The sequence below is a fragment of the Triturus cristatus genome, chromosome 11 (assembly GCF_964204655.1).
Source record: "Triturus cristatus chromosome 11, aTriCri1.1, whole genome shotgun sequence".
NCBI lineage: Eukaryota > Metazoa > Chordata > Amphibia > Caudata > Salamandridae > Triturus > Triturus cristatus.
The window spans coordinates 203,605,475-203,624,598 of record NC_140594.1 but is presented as its reverse complement, the minus strand read 5'-3'; the positions used below and the strand labels follow the sequence as shown (position 1 = coordinate 203,624,598).

The 19,124-nt window shown below is 42.6% G+C and overlaps 1 protein-coding gene across 2 annotated transcripts in view; it reads left to right on the top strand.

Moving 5' to 3' along the window:
• The first annotated feature begins 273 nt into the window (after positions 1-273).
• Positions 274-19,124, top strand: part of SELPLG (selectin P ligand) — a 96,432-nt gene continuing 77,581 nt past the window's right edge. Inside the window, exon 1 of one of the 2 annotated variants that reach the window (XM_085633461.1) lies at positions 274-642. The gene's annotated coding sequence lies outside the window, so the exon portion shown is untranslated. Of the gene's footprint in view, positions 648-19,124 lie in introns of both variants that reach the window. The other variant, XM_085633462.1, reaches the window with a different exon arrangement.

The following is a 19,124-nucleotide window of genomic DNA, read 5'->3' as shown; positions in this document are numbered from 1 at the left end:
AGAAACCATGTTTGTTTTGCAGATGGTGAGTTATGCGGCAACTGCGTTGAATACATAATTATGCGGCCACATAATTGCATCCGTTCTGTGACAGTCTATAGGGACCTGTAAGGAAATCTCAGTCTAATAGGTAAAACAACACACCTTGAAACTCGTCTCCCATTCTTAAAGACACTCGACCCTGCTGTGGGTGTGGCGACATGCTACAAACGAACGTGCAAGCCCGGGCCGAGCCGGCCTCGAATTCTGCCGCATGTAGTATCACGCCCAGCCAGATAAGTGCAGCGCAGCGTGCCAGAAGAATGCAGCCTTCTCTTGGCTCGCACTTCCGGCCCCCCAAACACAAGTTTTTTCTGAGTGACGAAGCTGCAACATCATATGTGCCCTACAGCAAATCTTCAAACCACAGCCTCTCTTCCTTTTTTGTGTTCTTTCACATACATTTCCTGTGCTGCTTCAGGTAGCGCCACGAGCCGGCCAGGCTTGACTGAACATCCTTGGAGTATCACTTCGAAGCGAGGAACACTTTGCTTTCCTTACAAGAAGGCCTCCGGCAGTGGATACGATTTGGGGAATCTCTTTGCGGAGCCCAGGGGTCGGGCCAGAGGCACAGACATTTACTCGGCTTCCTTACAGCAACTGGTAAGGTAAAAAGTTTACATTTTCCACTTTTGAAGTTCACAAGTCAGTGAGAGGGTTGGGATCATTCGAGTGTATCTGGTACAGAAACTGTGTGAGTGATGTAATGGGGGTATTGGACGAGGTATACAGCAAACTGCACTACAACCCCCCCCCCCCCCCCCCACACTACTTGAGTGCAAATACTTACAGAGGAAAGAAAGCTGGAAAGATTTTCTTGCAGTCCCATGGGCAATCTGTGTTCAATGGTTGCAAATTTGTTGATGTCCGTCCCAACAACAACCAATGTGTGTATTGCTAAACGCCACGTTTGACACCTGCGTGCCGCTGCGGTATTGCCAATGCAAGATTTTACGACAAAGCTTTCACTACACAATTCTCTTAGTTGTACATCTCTATATGTTCTGTCTGGGAATATAGAAGCCCACACATTTATGATAGTACCTGCACTGTCCTTACATTTTATGTCTAGTAGATGGTTGTTAGTCAGGAAAATGTATTTTATTTCGTTATTTGTGGCATTATATAGTGAGCACTGGGCCCTGAGGGTGTGAGGGCGCTTCATCTGAAACAAAGTCATACATAAGGACATTTTGCAGGATGGTCCAAAACTAGATTACCAATCTAGTAAGGTAAAGTGCAGTAAAAAGTTAGGCGCATATATACGAAAAGTAAGAAATAATAGAGCAAAATATAGAATATAGAAACGCATAGCCAGACCATGTTGCAGATGCACAATTTGACGACACACAGGCCAGGACTAGGAGCCGGAGAATGGCAAAGTCCCAGTTGAGTTTCATCAAGTGTCATGATTGAAGATGATGTTCGAAAAAAAGACCTCAAAGTTGAATTTTTCTCATCCATGTGTCCTTAATGAAATGCACAATCCCTGCGACCGGTGTCATAGTTTGGATGACACTGCATCAAACCAGAACGCACAGGACTGTGGTATCCAGAACCCACAGAAATTGTAAGGTGGAGTAAGACAAAGGCTTAGATCAATTTCCTGTTAAAAGGCTTTTGTTAGAGGTGGTCCCTAAGGTGACGGGTTCTTGTGCCAAATCCCACCAGGGTCTGGGGCAATCCTCGTATATAGATGGTCTGTTTACCTCCACCACCTGAAGTCTAAACGAAACAGTTTCTAAAGTAAAAAAGAATTGCAATACAGTGAAATGATTCCCTTTAAAAGGATAATTGAAAATTGAAATGGACATTTCTATCAAATTCTCCAATATGTGAATGTTGAGCGGTTGTGTATGAGTTGACTTGAAACAAGTAACACAGTCGGCAACTATGCAAAAAAGTATGTGTTTTTCAGATGAAAGTTATTACTAAAGTTCATTCCCTGAAAGTGTCTAATCTCAAAATAATGCAGACATACTTATCCTCAAGTTAACCACCTGAGTCCAGAGCATGATGACCCTAGGAGGTCAGACCTGATTTTATTTTGTCTACACTCTACCGTATTCTCTGTATTGTTTTCATATTGTCCAGCTTGTCAATTCAAACAATAATTGCGGAAATCACATTTCTATTGGAGGGAGTTTAAAATACAGAACTGTGGTACAGTGACATGATGACTAATCAGATATTGAGGTGTGGTGTCTCTTTAAAGGTAAGCCAGATGATGAGCAGTTGTCATCTTCTGGGCAGGCACGCCCACTCTGATGCAGTAGCAGCAAGGAGCCGGTGGCTGTGATCCTGAAGGTGGTCTTCACGGTGTGAGAGGATGGACTGCCATGGGTGGGGGTCTGATGTTAGATGATTAAAACTAATGAAGAAAGCAATGTTAAGGTTGCAATTGTGCATGGTCTAGTTGTAGTTCCAAATTAGGATCGTTCTTATAACCTCATCCCTGTTTCTCTCTCTGTCCCGCGTTGCACTGGATGTGGGATAATAGTGATTTCTGCTGACTTATGTGAAAAGGACGTGAAGCATTGGCTGAATAGAACACCCTCCAAATGTATTTATTTGAAGAGTTTTATATAGCGCTGGCTAGACCCGGAGGCATCAGAGCGCTTTACATGAGGATCAGTGAGATAACAAGTTACAAAGTTACAGTAGTTATGAAGATTAATGTAGGTGCTGGGTATAGTGTAAACGGCCAAACAAACGCTTCACGGTTGCTGCGGTGCGTGAACCAGTAGTAAATCTGCCTTGTAGTGTCAGAGTAGTAGAAACAGTTACTCCACAAAAACCCTGCGGAAATCATGTCCACCTCAGCTGCCCGTCAGTCTTGTGGCTGACAGCACCTTATGCTTCTAGGGCTGCAGAGGATAGTCCAAGGATGGAGGGCCGAAGGGCGTGTGACGGCACGAGGTTGAGAATTCTGGCGATTCGCAACTCTTCAAAAGTATTTTTATTAAACCTTCACACAAAGTGTGAAGTATGCAAAGCTTTTCTTTCTTAAGATAACAGGAGATAGCTCCTTCCTCAGAAAGTAAAATAACATCAGACAAACATGAAGGCCTCTCGCAAGCCACAACACCCTCTTTCCCCACAAATCTCTCTGTTCTCCTCAAACCACGGCACATCTCGCCCCTGATAAAAAATTTTTTTTAAAAAGCTGTGCTTGTGGTTTGAGATCCTCTACTTCATGTATACTCAGGGCCGGCTTTAGAGCTCGTGGCGCCTGGTGCGACAATCATTTTTGGCGCTAATGACTGCCTCCTTGGATTCTCTCACTACCACCAGGCAAAAGTGCCCCTCATCTCTCCAGTCATCCATTATTGCTAAACACAGTGCCCCCCCTCCACAGTGCGGCTGCACCAGTCGCACTGCCCTAAAGCCGGCTCTGTGTCTACTGCTCTCTGTTATTTTATGTATTAACTGTCTCAATTCAGAGCTATTTAGGAAATAATGTGGATTTTTTTTCACCTATCAATATATTTATTCCAGGACCAGCAGGTTTACATCTTTATTAGATGGACAACAAAATCAGATTACAAGCTCACACCTCCCACCATCACAACCTTTTACCCCCTGGGCAGCGGTCTGACCATAAAGCTGTTCTCTCGCTAGTGTTTTCTGCCTGTGAGAGTCTTTTCTCTTCCATCCTTATTATTTGCACACAGTTTGTGTTTGTCATTTCATATAGTCAGGCGTCTGAATATAAGAAATCAAAGAGCCAACTTCCCAATTACTGCTCAATACTTACTCTTATTCTGGGAGTGTATCTTATTCGTTCTTTTGATTAGTTCAAAATGGAGGCACCTTCGGGCGGCTAATTTAATATATACCCAAGGACTGTCATCAACATATCTTAAGCAAAATGTTGCTAGTTAACTGTTACAAATTTAGACCCACTCAATGTGATGCCATTTATCCTGTAGCGTTAGGTGCCAATATGTGGTCAACAGGAGGTACCTCAGAAAACCCTGGTTCCAAGGGAGCAGTCACTCAGACTCCGCCTGGTTTAGAAGTACATTCTGAAGAACCCACAGAAGAAAGTGTGTGTCTGCTGAAAAAGCCAATTGTTCTGCTAAATTGCCCAATTTTATCTGCAGTCATTGCTACTCCCTTGCAGTTATCACCACCATTTATAATCACCAGATAGTTTTCGTGGCTGTGGTTGGCATGTGGAGGAACCTTTCAAAATGGCCTCTCGTGACATTGTTGCTTTTTCTTCTTCACCCCCTCCGCCCGCCACCCCAACCTGCCGTGTAAGAAGGCTCCAATGAGCACAGTCCTGCGGGGCTCAGCACCGAGTGCACACCCTGAGCAAGTTCACCGTGCACTGCTTTGCAATCCTGTTATATCCTCAGTATTACATTTACATGTGAACCAGCCTAGGTCCTCCTAGCTGCTCAGCCAGAGTGTGAGTTGGTTACGGAATGTTGGTGTGACCGTGATGCGTGGAATGCCTGGGTGCCTGAGTGGATGAGTGGTGACAGTTGGAGATGGGCTGAGCAGCTAGGCAGGCTGCTCCAGGTGGGGCTGGTACTTGACCAGAGCTGGCTGGACTAAGAAAGATGTTAACTGGACATGGAACCAATAAAGAAGACTTGGAAATACTACAAGGTTACCTGTGTCTCTTTGTACAGGGTACAACAAATCCCTTTTCACTCGCTCTTGTTGCCCACTTGTACGTCAGTCAGTGTGCGTGTCCCATTTCTAAGCATTTGACTTCTGCAAAGCTCACTCCTCTTGCAGCCGGCGGGCACCTTATACGTTAGTGCTACTTCCTATTGAATGGAGGGTGACAGATGCTGAGGTAGCTGGTTAGCTGACAGATATTCAGAAGAAGCCCCAGGGTAGACAGCTCCCACCTAAATTGTTCTGCTATTTTCAAGCAACGAAGACCAATTGCTGATGTTGCATGTGCTCCACTGCTTTCTTGGCCAGCCAGCCTTCAGTGCAGCAATTACATTTGAGCGCAGGAAGTGCAGTAGCAGGGTTTCACATGGCAGAGTGGTCAGAGGGGTAGCAGCACTGCCAAAACCTTCACCACGACCCACATTCTGAATTGTAGTTGTCACAGTTTTACACGTAGAGAAACCGACAAGAAACCGCTTTTCTACAAGAGCCACTTTTCCATGGAACATAATTTAAGTTTATTTCTAAGCTAAAACATACAGGGATTGACTTCTTACATTTCATAGTTAACTTTTTTCGTATTGCTACTTTAAATGTTTTATCAGAGCTGTTCTTTTCACTTAGAAAATGCATTAATAATTGAAGAGACTGTTCCAATCTAGAATACGCAGCCAGCCTTCTAAGTCTCTGCACAGTCCCATGTGGGCCTAAAGTTCTTGGGTCCTGGATGAACGCAGGACCATTTTGAAAAATATATTTTTATTCAATTTATACCATTGACATAGAGAAAAAACAAATTATTGCACTACTCTTATAGGACGTACACCGGTGGTACAGAGCATCATAAAATAGCAAATAGAATTGTCATAAAAACAATATCAGTGCTTTTCAACAGATAACAAAGAATTGGAAGGATACATCTAAACTATCATATTTAACTTGGTGGTATGCTGTTTGTCATAATCACAGATTGAATACAACCTTTGTATATCCTATATTCCTTGCTAAGAAACGTCTACAACTATGGTCTCCTGTCATGCAGTTTTTAGATAGTAGTGCAAAAAATCCTTTTCTCCCAAAACCTTGGTACAAGAAGTTGTTCAGCCTCCCTGACTTCCTTTACATTGAGAATGACATTGTTTAATATGTTATTTCTGTATTCTTCTTAAGATTACATCTCTCTTGTATATCAAGTCCTTCTTCTTTTATTAAGACTTCCAGGAACCAGCTCTTTGCATTTCTTAAAGTATTTTGTTTCTCTCTCCCAAACAGAATATGTAATGTTTGTGTTATTTCCTATGTAATTTTTGATGTTTAATTGTATGAAGTATTGATGTTTACTCAATTTCTTCCAATAAACTTATTTCTTTGAAACTTAAAAAAAAAACAATATCAGTGATGTAATAGTGGTGAAAAGCCATTGTCTTACAAGTATGACAACCTATCTTATTAGACATTTCTAAGATGCTCCAACGCACGGGGTCTGTGGCCAGGGAGTTCAAGTCTCCCCTTTCAGGGGTCTGTCAGACATTTCATACTATTCTTCTATATCATCAAGTACCATTTTTATTCGTATTTCGTCAGCTAGTAACCATTCACGGGTATCTTTATATCGCAACTATATTGAGGGACCCTGCAGCTGCATCCAGTGTATCATTATTCTTGTTTGGCTAGCAACACCAGCGCCTGTATACCATCACAGGTGACGAGTAGCACTCTCTACAAATCTACTGATTGATTGATTAAAAGAGATAATTGTATAGCAAATTTGACTCTTTTTAGGTTTTGGGGTGTAAGCTCAGTAAAGAGTGTGTCAGAGAGCAATCAACCTTTATCACCAGTATCGTAGTCAAAGCAGTTATCACCCTGTTCCAGCAATCGCCAACCACAGAGCATAACCATACCATTCAACAAAAGTCCGCTGCAACATGGCGGCATCTAGGAGAGTCACCCTACTGTGCTGGGTAGATATTGCTAAAGAATTTGAAGGGTAAGGTAGGCCCGATTTAACATTTTGAATCAGGGGAAACCTGGTATCCCTTGGTACCCATTTATGATACACCAGCGCCCTATTCCACTGTGGGTCAGTAAACGGACTATTGATATCCTGTTTCCATCCTGGTATTATTTTCATGAGTTCATGCACCAGGTCTTGCAGCATTGCTTTTTAAATTAAAAAAATATGTCTTCCCCCCATCCTGAAGTCCCACAACAGCATTCACTGTAAATGATTCTTTGGGGCGTCGCGAAAAACCATTCCAACATTTTCATGCTGCCGCAGTCATTTTAGCAAATGTTAAAAATTGACCAAGGCTAATCAGTAAACTACTTTTGGCCTCTTTGAATGTAATAAATGCTTTCCCTTCATTTAGGATCCCTAGCTCTCTGCATCCTCCCTCTATCCATCCCACTGCCTCTGAGGTTTGCTTCAATTTACAAAAGCCTGGGTGAGTCCATGTACCTTCACCACGTTTTTAGCCAGGACCTTTTCTAAAGTTGGAGCTCTCTCTGCAGGTGTGTGTGTTCCTGCCTTCAAGGGCAGGGACTGGGGCAGTACTGGAGTGCATGTATCTTTCTCTAGAACAGTGAGCAAATAGAACAGCCCCGCTCAGATTTGCCTCGGCTGGGAGGAGACGGGTAGAGCCTTTTGTCCAGGCTCAAGTGTAGTGGAAGCATTAGCAATCCCACTGGCCTGGCTTTAGCCAAGGGTATGATGACAGACTGCTCACCTGAGAGAGATTCAATCAATCAATCAATCAATGATTTAATACAGCACAGCAAATCACCCGTGAGGGTCTCAAGACATTGGAGTTGTTAGCTGCTTCATGGTGATCTGTTCGTTCAAACAGCCAGGTCTTGAGTCCTTTCCTGAATTTCTGGAGTGAGTCCTTTTCTGAATTCCCAGAGTGATGGGGTGGTCCTGATGTGCAGGGGAAGGTTATTACCAGCTTTTGCCACCAGGCGAGAGAAGGAGCATCCACAGCTATTGCTTTGTCAGATCTGGGGGGTGTTTATGAGGAAGAGGGACTGGGAGGCGGATCATAGGTGTCTGGTCAGTTAGTGGAAGGTTATGAGTTTGTTGATGTATTGCTGCCAAGGTTTGAGATTGCTATGTGTGAAATGTTCACCATTTCAGTGTAATTATGAGTGACATTTCAGTGACTATAAGTGACACTTTCTCGTGAGCAAATTGAGACAGTGCTCTAAGTCTACCCAAAACCAGTTAGACCGGCCATGTCACGAATCTTCCAAGACATTGAGCACAGCCAACCTCCTCTAAATCCCCATGGCAGGTCTGCTCTTCCTTGTGTTTAGTGTTCCACCCTTGTTAGGCCCTGCTCTCTTTTTAAAGCACCAGGTTCCAGATCCAGGCCACAATCTGCCGTTCCCTTTCAACTGCTTTAACGCACATAAAAACAGTCTCTCAATTCAATTCAAATTTTTATTGTTTGATTACTAAAAATCATAACAAAATGTTAAAACCATATGACTCAGGTAAACATGTACAAATTTAAAAAAGGAGCGAAAAAAGGACTTTAGTTAGTGCAACAACAGTGCAATAGCCTAACAATAAAAATGGATACAATTTAAAAATTGTCCGAATATGCGTAGGTCTTTTACAGATCAAGCTTGTTAAGTAACCTGACAGTCACGGAGTGGTTTTAAGAAAGTCTAAAAAGGGGGACAAGTATGTATGACAGCTGGTTTTAAAATGCTGAACACAGTGTCCATGTGGGCCTTGCAGAAGGGGGCCAGCGGCTGCTAGAGTTTTTGTTGCAGGGAGGTAGCTGGGTCATCCGGCGAAAGAATTGCTGCCTTTTCTTTCCCCAGCATTTTTGCAACTCTGGCAACGAATTTGGTGAACCGGATGTTCAGCTTTATATTTTCTTGGTTCATAGCTGCCATTATGGCTTGAAGACATGTGCGAGCGCCTAGTTTAATCCACTCCGCTCTCAGTAAGGTCCTTCTGTCATGTAGCAGAGCTGGGCATGCGCAGGCTATGTGCTCCAAACATTCGGAGTAGTAGCCGCATTCCCTGCATTTGATTTTGTGACTAAGGTGCCGCCATTGTGGTAAGTACTTTAAAAAGGACCATTTGCCTAGCCTTTGGGCCATAAATTTGACCTACCAGAAGAGTGAATAAGTACTTGATAGGAAGGACGACTCAACTCCCGGTTTGTAATCAGAGACAACGGCCCAAGCGTGCTTCCTTCTGGATAAATTTGCTCTGTCGAAGTGGAAAGACCAGAGCCGAACGCTTCACATGAATACGCTCTTCAATGCTTGTTGTGGTGAATTTGTTCCCCAATATTCCGAAACTCCGAGGATCTATAGGGATTGATCCAAGTGGTGCCGATGTTTTTGGCTAGATGCGCTGGTCGATATTTCGTTCCAGAGTTTGATCTCAAGACTGTCGTCCCGGGAGTTGCGCAGTCTGTTGCAAAATTTAATAAAGCACCAGCCTCGACACCATTGTGATCTAGCAGGCCGAGTTCTAGTCTGACTTGTGCCGGGGATGAAGACCTCGGCAGACGCCATGCTCGGTTGAAGATTCTGGTGGTTAATTTATTTAGTAAGATGTTTGTTGAGCCCATCATAATCTCGTGGCCATATGATAGGGAATTTGTGATCTTGGCCTTCATCACCATGAGCAGAGGAGTTAGGCTTGGTCCTAGTAGGTGTTTTGAGAGTTTTGCCGACGCAACCTCCAGCGACAGTACCTTAGCCTTGATGGCGTCTTTTTGTTTGGTAAAAGAAGCTCTGGAGTCAAAGAAAATTCCCAAATATTTGTAGTGTGGCACTGTGTCGATGCTTTTGTTGTTAAAAAAACACCTGCTTTTCCGCAGCTTCTGTTTGCTAAAATGAATTATTTTTGTTTTTGACAGGTTCAATACGAGGGCGTTTTCAAATGTGTAAGGAAGAAGTTCGTCAAAAAGCCTCTGCAAACCAACCTTTGTGTGGCTCAATAACACAAGTTTGTCAGCGTATAGCAGGTTGCTGATGCGGGTCCCGTCCAGTTGGGGTGGATGGGAGTTGACCTTGTGAAGTATGGAGGATAGGTCAGAAATAAACAAGTTAAAAAGAAGGGGCGCCAAGACGCAGCCTTGTTTAACGCCGCTTCCTGTTTGGATCTTTTTTGAGACATGGGACCCGTCGCCCAACTTTATCCTTATCCAGGTCTGTGTGTGGAGTTGGATGATGGCTTGTAAGAGAGCTCGGGGTATACCCCAGCAGACCAATTTTTGCCATAGGTGGCCGCGTGGCACTCGATCAAAAGCCGCCTTGAAATCAACGAAGCAGCAATATAGTTGCATTCGGCGGACGTCAGCCTTCTCCATCAATACGGCTAATGCAAATAGGCTACTGGTTGTGCCTGGCTCGGCTACGAAGCCGGCCTGGTTGAAGGGAAGACGCTGTGTTGATTCAACCCAGGATGTCAGTTCTTCTAGAAAGATGCTGGCATAGTATTTGGATTCAATGTAAAGGAGGGCTATCATTCTATAATTTTTTGGGTCGTCTCTTTTACCAGTTTTATCGATGGTATGAATGATGGCACCTTTCCAAGAATCCGGGATGTAGTTGTTGAGCCTGCAGTGTAAGAACAGTGGTGCGAGGAGACCTGACCACAACGTTTCGTCTGATTTAAACAAGGCCTGAGGTAGTCCGTTGGGACCGGGTGCTCCATCTGACCTGCCCTTCCTGATAATCCGGGCAATGGTGTTTATTAAAGTTCCGTGTGTCATCAGCGTCCCTGGGGTGGAGTTGTTTTGTGGCTCCTCGAGTATGGGTATATCCGAGACTCCTTCAACCTTTGTAGTAGGCCCAGTGTTTCCTATGGAATGGTCATCGGTGGGTAGAAGCCGGGATTTGAATGTCGAATGGAGACTAGGGGGCTGTTGCCCGCTTGAGTTTTCTCTAAAATGATTGAATAGAAACTTAGTCCAGTCGTCAGCACTTATGTTTGCGGTGATATGTCCTCTGCCTCCTAGTGGGCCGCTGTTCACAAGTGCCCAAAATAACTTTGTGTTGGACTTTTTGCCGGCATGGACTAATTTCAGCCAGAACTGGTCTGATGCTGATTGTTTGTCTCTATGTACGGATGCCTTGAAAGCTTTTTGTGTGTTCAAAGACTGTTGCAAAAGTACTTAATCACAATTGTACACCCACACATAAAAACCATTAATTTGGGAAACACAAAATGATTTTCCTTTTCACTGTATTTGAATACACATAAATATTACTACAATACAGGACTGACCAAAAAACAATAAATTAAACCACAGAATGCTCAGTGACTAATAGTGCATAATGACATAACAATCAAAGCAAAACAAAATTGACTTCAAAACTACATATATATGCATTGAACAAAAATACACTTTAAACACAGATGATCCAAAATCAATAGCATATAACACCACAACATATATCCTTCAATGTTCAAATGGTGGAATTGCATGGATCAATCAGACAGGTAACGTCGACGTTTCAACCATAAGATGACGTGTAGATTTATACGCATCGAGGACGGGTCTTCATCAGGACAATAAAATATATGTCAGCCTGCAATTACAAAAGATATAATCAAAAACTATGTGCGTGTATTTATATTTTAACTAAAGTAGGTGTGGGACTAATGCTCACCTGAGGACTAGGAAAAGGTGAATTATCCTTGGGTCGCATACGGTGAAATCAGTCAAATTCTCACTCAGTCAGATCAATATATTCTGTAATAAACAATGCAGATTCACAATTGTGTATGGTCTACCATGTAATGATTACCGGTATCGTGAAGCAACACTGTCAGACACATACCTTGAGATGTGTTTAATCCATGCACGGAGGACGGTGCCGTCAAAGCGATCACCGAAATCTATAAACGAAACAGACCAAAGCCTGTCATACTGAATCTTTACATTCGTTAAAAGACCTGACTTGCATAAGATAACCAACGTGTGAATTGATTAATTTTAGGCGCCCATATCCACAAGCCTTAAATCAATGTATCTAAATTATGTCTGGGAACTAACATCCATAACCAATTATTACTTAATTCTAGCCAAGCTCCCACAGGAGGGCTAATGCAAACGTCTGTACTACCCCTTGAATATGAAGAGCACATGTGCCATTCTCGTTAGTACATAGTGACCTCAAATAATGGTTTAAAACATAATGATGATACTTTCAAATTCAAACTTGATGAGCAAACACTAGCAGTGAGGCAACAATTCATACCGCTATTTTGTATTAGCACACACGAGAAAAACTGGAACTACTTAAGAACTAATCTGAATTCGATAGCCCGGTGTCATAGGGACCCTAACTAAGAACAAATCAGGAAGTATCTAAACGAAAAGCTTGAAACACCGCAATGAGTCCAAAGCATACATTTAACGCCTACATGCGGATCTAAACGGTCCTCTCAATTACTTACTTGGAGCGTATTGAATGTGCTTCCAATTTCACATAAGCCGGACAAACAATGACCAAACGCGGGAAATGCAGTCAGCTATTTTATGTAAGCGCGCGCGAAATTGACAACGGCTACTTGGAAAACAAGACATGGATTTTAGTCAGTGCACGAGACACTGACGAAAACTACTTGTAAAACAAGAACTGGATTAAGTATTACCATAGCCCTGAAAACTTAACTTCAGAGTCTCACAGACCCCGGCGGTATCTGAACAGGAGATTCAAGAGATGTGTAACTTACATTGTAAACAAACGGACAAAAAGGTATTTGCAAACCACTCAAGGCCCGCATAAAGCACAGCCTAAACAAAAGTTCACATGGACGAGGAGAGGTAGGCCGTAAAATTGCACATCGGTATTCCTTTCCCGATTAATGACCCAACATTGAGTCATTCACAGGGGAGATTCACAGTAAGGCGAATCTCGAAGTGTACGTAATAGCAGCGATATTTATGCATATTTTTATGTACCCAGACAGTGTCAAAAAATGCGAAAAAAGGAGCTTTAAACCTTATTCGCTCAAAATGAGGCATGGTATTGTTAAACCCCAATGACAAACACAAACAACATGACAAAGCCAACCACAATACGTGGGCGAGGACCTCAACCAAAGAGAAGCCTTTAAAGTGGGGCAGAAAGACACAGGGAAACATCCCAGCCTTGCTCGCATAGTACCCCAAGTCATCCTACTGTACCGGTGGAGAAATTGGATGGTGGGGAAACTCATCCCCAATAAGTAACGAAAACGTTATCAGTCAGAATCAATCCATGCTTACACTAATGTATTGGTATGATGTAATGAATATGTTATGATGACATACCACGCTATCATGCTATAATGACATAGAGTCTTAGATATTCACAATGGTAATAGTAACCATATTAAAGATCATTAGGTATAGCTTGAACATACCAATTGTTGGATTAAAAACAAATGCACAGCTGTATTAGGCAAGGCACGAGTACAGGAACAGTTTATAGATGGAATATCTATATCAAATATACATATTCAGTAGCCTTATTACAGTTCAAACTGATCACAGACTAAAAGGGTATACACTTACAATTTACTCATTTGAATACAGGTCTCCTCATGTTCATTGAGGCCATGATTAACCGCCTCAAGGACATGTATCCAACGGCATTCCTTATAGCTAAGGGAGCTAACAACATTGCCGCCTCTTTGATGTACAACAATTGTTTCAATAACCCACCATTCGACTTGTTCATGAGTGTGACCCAACCTAGTGTAGTGTTCCACAAGGGGAGCTCCTTGTGTCCTATATTTTATTCTACTTAGATGCTGAAGGATTCTGTTCTTAACTTTTTGGGTCGTTTGTCCTACATAAATCAGTGGACATGGGCAATGAGGATGTCGGTTTCCTTGAAATAGTCCCCTCTCCTGCTGCAATTACGACGTAAGCGCAAGAATTGTCCATACGGAAGGTTATCCCTGAGGTTCCTAGGGTGATGTGAGCCAAGCCAAGTTAAGAACGACAAATTCTTATGTATTTTGGGAATAGTATAGATTGTAGGAATCCTCGGATTAGTTTTATTGAGGAACTTACATTCAGGGTCCAAAAGAATCATTTTGAGGATAAGAACATCTACTCAGATCAGAATCCATACATCAACAATATATCAGCTTGGAAGCGATATATTGACGACATTGTCATGTTGTGGGCGGGCACTGTGAATCAATTGATGTCGTTCTAAACTTGGCTTAACTCCTGTAGTACTGACATCCAATTTACCATAACTCACAATAAGGATTCAATTCCGTTTTTGGATTTGACTTTGGAAGAAGAGAATGGCAAAATAGTTATGAATCTATACAAAAAACCTACTGACAGGAACACCTTGTTACAATACAACTCACATCACCCTAGGAACCTCAGGGATAACCTTCCGTATGGACAATTCTTGCGCTTACGTCGTAATTGTAGCAGGAGAGGGGACTATTTCAAGAAACCGACATCCTCATTGCCAAACTAAGGGAGAGGGGATACCCAAAGGGACTCCTCAATAGAGCCAGAAAAAGAGCCTGGTATAGACCAAGGGAAACTTTGCTTGAAATACAACCAAAGATTTAAGAAATGGATAAGTTGGTTTGTGTCACCACCTTTAACACCCGTAGCAAAGAGATAAAAAGGGTTATTAGAAAGTATTGGAATTTAGTTGGTTCCGAAATCAACATGCCTGAGCCACCTTTATTTGCATTTAAACGTGCTAAAAATGTCAAAGATCATGTGGTGTCTTCGTATTTAGAGCCACCTTCCCAACCCGACATCAGATCACAACTTAGTTTACCACCCATAACTGGTCATCATAGGTGTAGCCACTGTAAAGCATGCCGATATACAGTATCTGGAAATAGCTTTGTCCATCAGGGGAAAACATATGGTCTTGATCAATTTACGAACTGCAATAGCCAAAATGTCATCTATGCAATCAGATGCCCATGTCCACTGATTTATGTAGGACAAACGACCTAAAAAGTTAAGAACAGAATCCTTCAGCATCTAAGTAGAATAACATGTAGGACAAAAGGAGCTCCCCTTGTGGAACACTACACTAGGTTGGGTCACACTCATGAACAAGTCGAATGGTGGGTTATTGAAAAAATTGTTGTACATCAAAGAGGCGGCAATGTTGTTAGCTCCCTTAACTATAAGGAATGCCGTTGGATACATATCCTTGAGGCGGTTAATCATGGCCTCAATGAACATGAGGAGACCTGTATTCAAATGAGTAAATTGTAAGTGTATACCCTTTTAGTCTGTGATCAGTTTGAACTGTAATAAGGCTACTGAATATGTATATTTGATATAGATATTCCATCTATAAACTGTTCCTGTACTCGTGCCTTGCCTAATACAGCTATGCATTTGTTTTTAATCCAACAATTGGTATGTTCAAGCTATACCTAATGATCTTTAATATGGTTACTATTACCATTGTGAATATCTAAGACTCTATGTCATTATAGCATGATAGCGTGGTATGTCATCATAACATATTCATTACATCATACCAATACATTAGTGTAAGCATGGATTGATTCTGACTGATAACGTTTTCGTTACTTATTGGGGATGAGTTTCCCCACCATCCAATTTCTCCACCGGTACAGTAGGATGACTTGGGGTACTATGCGAGCAAGGCTGGGATGTTTCCCTGTGTCTTTCTGCCCCACTTTAAAGGCTTCTCTTTGGTTGAGGTCCTCGCCCACGTATTGTGGTTGGCTTTGTCATGTTGTTTGTGTTTGTGATTGGGGTTTAACAATACCATGCCTCATTTTGAGCGAATAAGGTTTAAAGCTCCTTTTTTCGCATTTTTTGACACTGTCTGGGTACATAAAAATATGCATAAATATCGCTGCTATTACGTACACTTCGAGATTCGCCTTACTGTGAATCTCCCCTGTGAATGACTCAATGTTGGGTCATTAATCGGGAAAGGAATACCGATGTGCAATTTTACGGCCTGCCTCTCCTCGTCCATGTGAACTTTTGTTTGGGCTGTGCTTTATGCGGGCCTTGAGTGGTTTGCAAATACCTTTTCGCCCGTTTGTTTACAATGTAAGTTACACATCTCTTGAATCTCCTGTTCAGATACCGCCGGGGTCTGTGAGACTCTGAAGTTAAGTTTTCAGGGCTATGGTAATACTTAATCCAGTTCTTGTTTTACAAGTAGTTTTCGTCAGTGTCTTGTGCACTGACTAAAATCCATGTCTTGTTTTCCAAGTAGCCGTTGTCAATTTCGCGCGCGCTTACATAAAATAGCTGACTGCATTTCCCGCGTTTGGTCATTGTTTGTCCGGCTTATGTGAAATTGGAAGCACATTCAATGCGCTCCAAGTAAGTAATTGAGAGGACCGTTTAGATCCGCATGTAGGCGTTAAATGTATGCTTTGGACTCATTGTGGTGTTTCAAGCTTTTCGTTTAGATACTTCCTGATTTGTTCTTAGTTAGGGTCCCTATGACACGGGGCTATCGAATTCAGATTAGTTCTTAAGTAGTTCCAGTTTTTCTCATGTGTGCTAATACAAAATAGCGGTATGAATTGTTGCCTCACTGCTAGTGTTTGCTCATCAAGTTTGAATTTGAAAGTATCATCATTATGTTTTAAACCATTATTTGAGGTCACTATGTACTAACGAGAATGGCACATGTGCTCTTCATATTCAAGGGGTAGTGCAGACGTTTGCATTAGCCCTCCTGTGGGAGCTTGGCTAGAATTAAGTAATAATTGGTTATGGATGTTAGTTCCCAGACATAATTTAGATACATTGATTTAAGGCTTGTGGATATGGGCGCCTAAAATTAATCAATTCACACGTTGGTTATCTTATGCAAGTCAGGTCTTTTAACGAATGTAAAGATTCAGTATGACAGGCTTTGGTCTGTTTCGTTTATAGATTTCGGTGATCGCTTTGACGGCACCGTCCTCCGTGCAGGGATTAAACACATCTCAAGATATGTGTCTGACAGTGTTGCTTCATGATACCGGTAATGATTACATGGTAGACCATACACGATTGTGAATCTGCATTGTTTATTACAGAATATATTGATCTGACTGAGTGAGAATTTGACTGATTTCACCGTATGCGACCCAAGGATAATTCACCTTTTCCTAGTCCTCAGGTGAGCATTAGTCCCACACCTACTTTAGTTAAAATATAAATACACGCACATAGCTTTTGATTATATCTTTTGTAATTGCAGGCTGACATATATTTTATTGTCCTGATGAAGACCCGTCCTCGATGCGTATAAATCTACATGTCATCTTAGGGCCGAAACGTAGACGTTACCTGTCTGATTGATCCATGCAATTCCACCATTTGAACATTGAAGGATATATGTTGTGGTGTTATATGCTATTGATTTTGGATCATCTGTGTTTAAAGTGTATTTTTGTTCAATGCATATATATGTAGTTTTGATGTCAATTTTGTTTTGTTTTGATTGTTATGTCATTATGCACTATTAGTCACTGAGCATTCTGTGGTTTAATTTATTGTTTTTTGGTCAGTCCTGTATTGTAGTAATATTTATGTGTATTCAAATACAGTGAAAAAGAAAATCATTTTGTGTTTCCCAAATTAATGTTTTTTATGTGTGGGTGTACAATTGTGATTAAGTACTTTTGCAACAGTCTTTGAACACATGTAGTGTTGTTTAAACTAAGCATATTCCCAACAGAACCAATATTTCTGCTCTATGTACTTACCCAGGTTCTGAGGGTTACTGGGTTCCCCCATTATTTCTAATGGTTGAAAGCTTTTTGAGCTTGCTTGTAATAGTTAAATAAAATTACGTTTCCTGGGCTTTTTCTGGTCCGGCGCAGAGCAGCGTTTCTTAGTTGTTTTTGGCGTTTTTGTTGCAGGAAAAATCCGAGGTTGAGGAGGATCTGGCCGGGAATGAGATTTGGTCGGAAATTCGTTTATTAAACTGTTCACAAGCGCTTCCCATCCGTTGATAATAGGCACGTCTTTTTCACCTTGTGAACGTAGAAGATGACAACATTTCTCCATAACAGTGGAACAACGTTTGTAGACCATTTAATTCATCTTAGATTCTCCGTGTGACTGTCTGATATCGTGTGAGCAAGTGCGTGATGGTAAGAGATATCGAAGGATAATATTATTTGGGTTCGATTATCACTATTTTCTTGTTTTTGGAAAATATTCCCCCCATCTTGCACTGCACAACACGGACCCTCACAGATTTCAATAAAAACCTGGCCTGCTTGTGTCCTAAGGCAGCTGACGACCGTGCCACACGCTAAGCAGAAGAGCTATCATTTATAAAGCACATTGAAGGAGAGTGAGAGATCCGTCACTCCAGGCACTGACTCACTTACTTTGTGAGGCGAGCAGCAATTCGGTATGGGCCAACTCGTGCCCGCAAAGACTCATATGGCAAATCAACACTACCCGGGCATGAGAGACTCTCAGGCTTAGCAGAACTGCACAGACAGTGGTGTGCTAGGGGCTCCATGGCCGCCACGGTCCATAAGTTCGGGTCGGGACTGGTCGGGGTCACTAGGATCGTTCGTTTTGATACTCTATAAACTGCAGTGCGAGCAGCGATGCCATTGCCACTGCAGCCTCCCACAACTTTATCTCATGAACTCAAGTGCAGCCACTCTGTCACCTTGCTGATGGTTCGGTAGTAGCCATTGGGCACTGCCTCTCCTGATGTCAGTCATGAATGTAATCAGTAATGCCGACATGGTGAGGGAACGGTTGTTACATTGTAGCAGCTAGAGCTGCAAAGCAGCTCAGCCAGCACTTCCCAGCCTGCTGGGAGTAGCACACATGGCGCCTGGCCACTCCAGCTTTAGCATTGGTGCATGATTAGTACTGCTAAGTACAGCTTGACAGCCGAGGAGGCACTATGCCTATTATGTGGAGAAGTCCGAAGTCCTCATTATGAGATCCACTCCCTCAGCGTGGGATGACTCCCGGTGGCCCGCCGCATTGGGAACCCCACCATCCTCATGGATCACACACAAAACCTCATACTGGACTTCTCGCTCACAATGAATCGCCAGATCAACACTATATCCTCATCACGCTTCCACACCCTTCGCCTGCTTCAAAAGACATTCAAATGGATCCCCACCAAATCCAGAAAGATGGTCACCCAAGCACTCATCAGCAGCAGGCTCGACTACGGCAAAGCACTGTACTCCGGCGCCACCCAGAAACTCCTCAGGAAACTACAGAATGTTCAAAATGCAGCAGCCAGACTGGTCCTCAAAATCCCCCGCCGCAGCCACATCACCAACCACCTTCGAGAACTCCACTGGCTCCCAGTCAACAAAAGAATCACCTTTAAGCTCCTCACTCACGCCTACAAAGCCCTCCACGATGCAGGGCCAGCATTTCCGAACCATCGCCTCTCATTCCACTTACCCACCATACACCTCCCCTCTGCCCAACTGACCCTGGCCACCGTCCCAC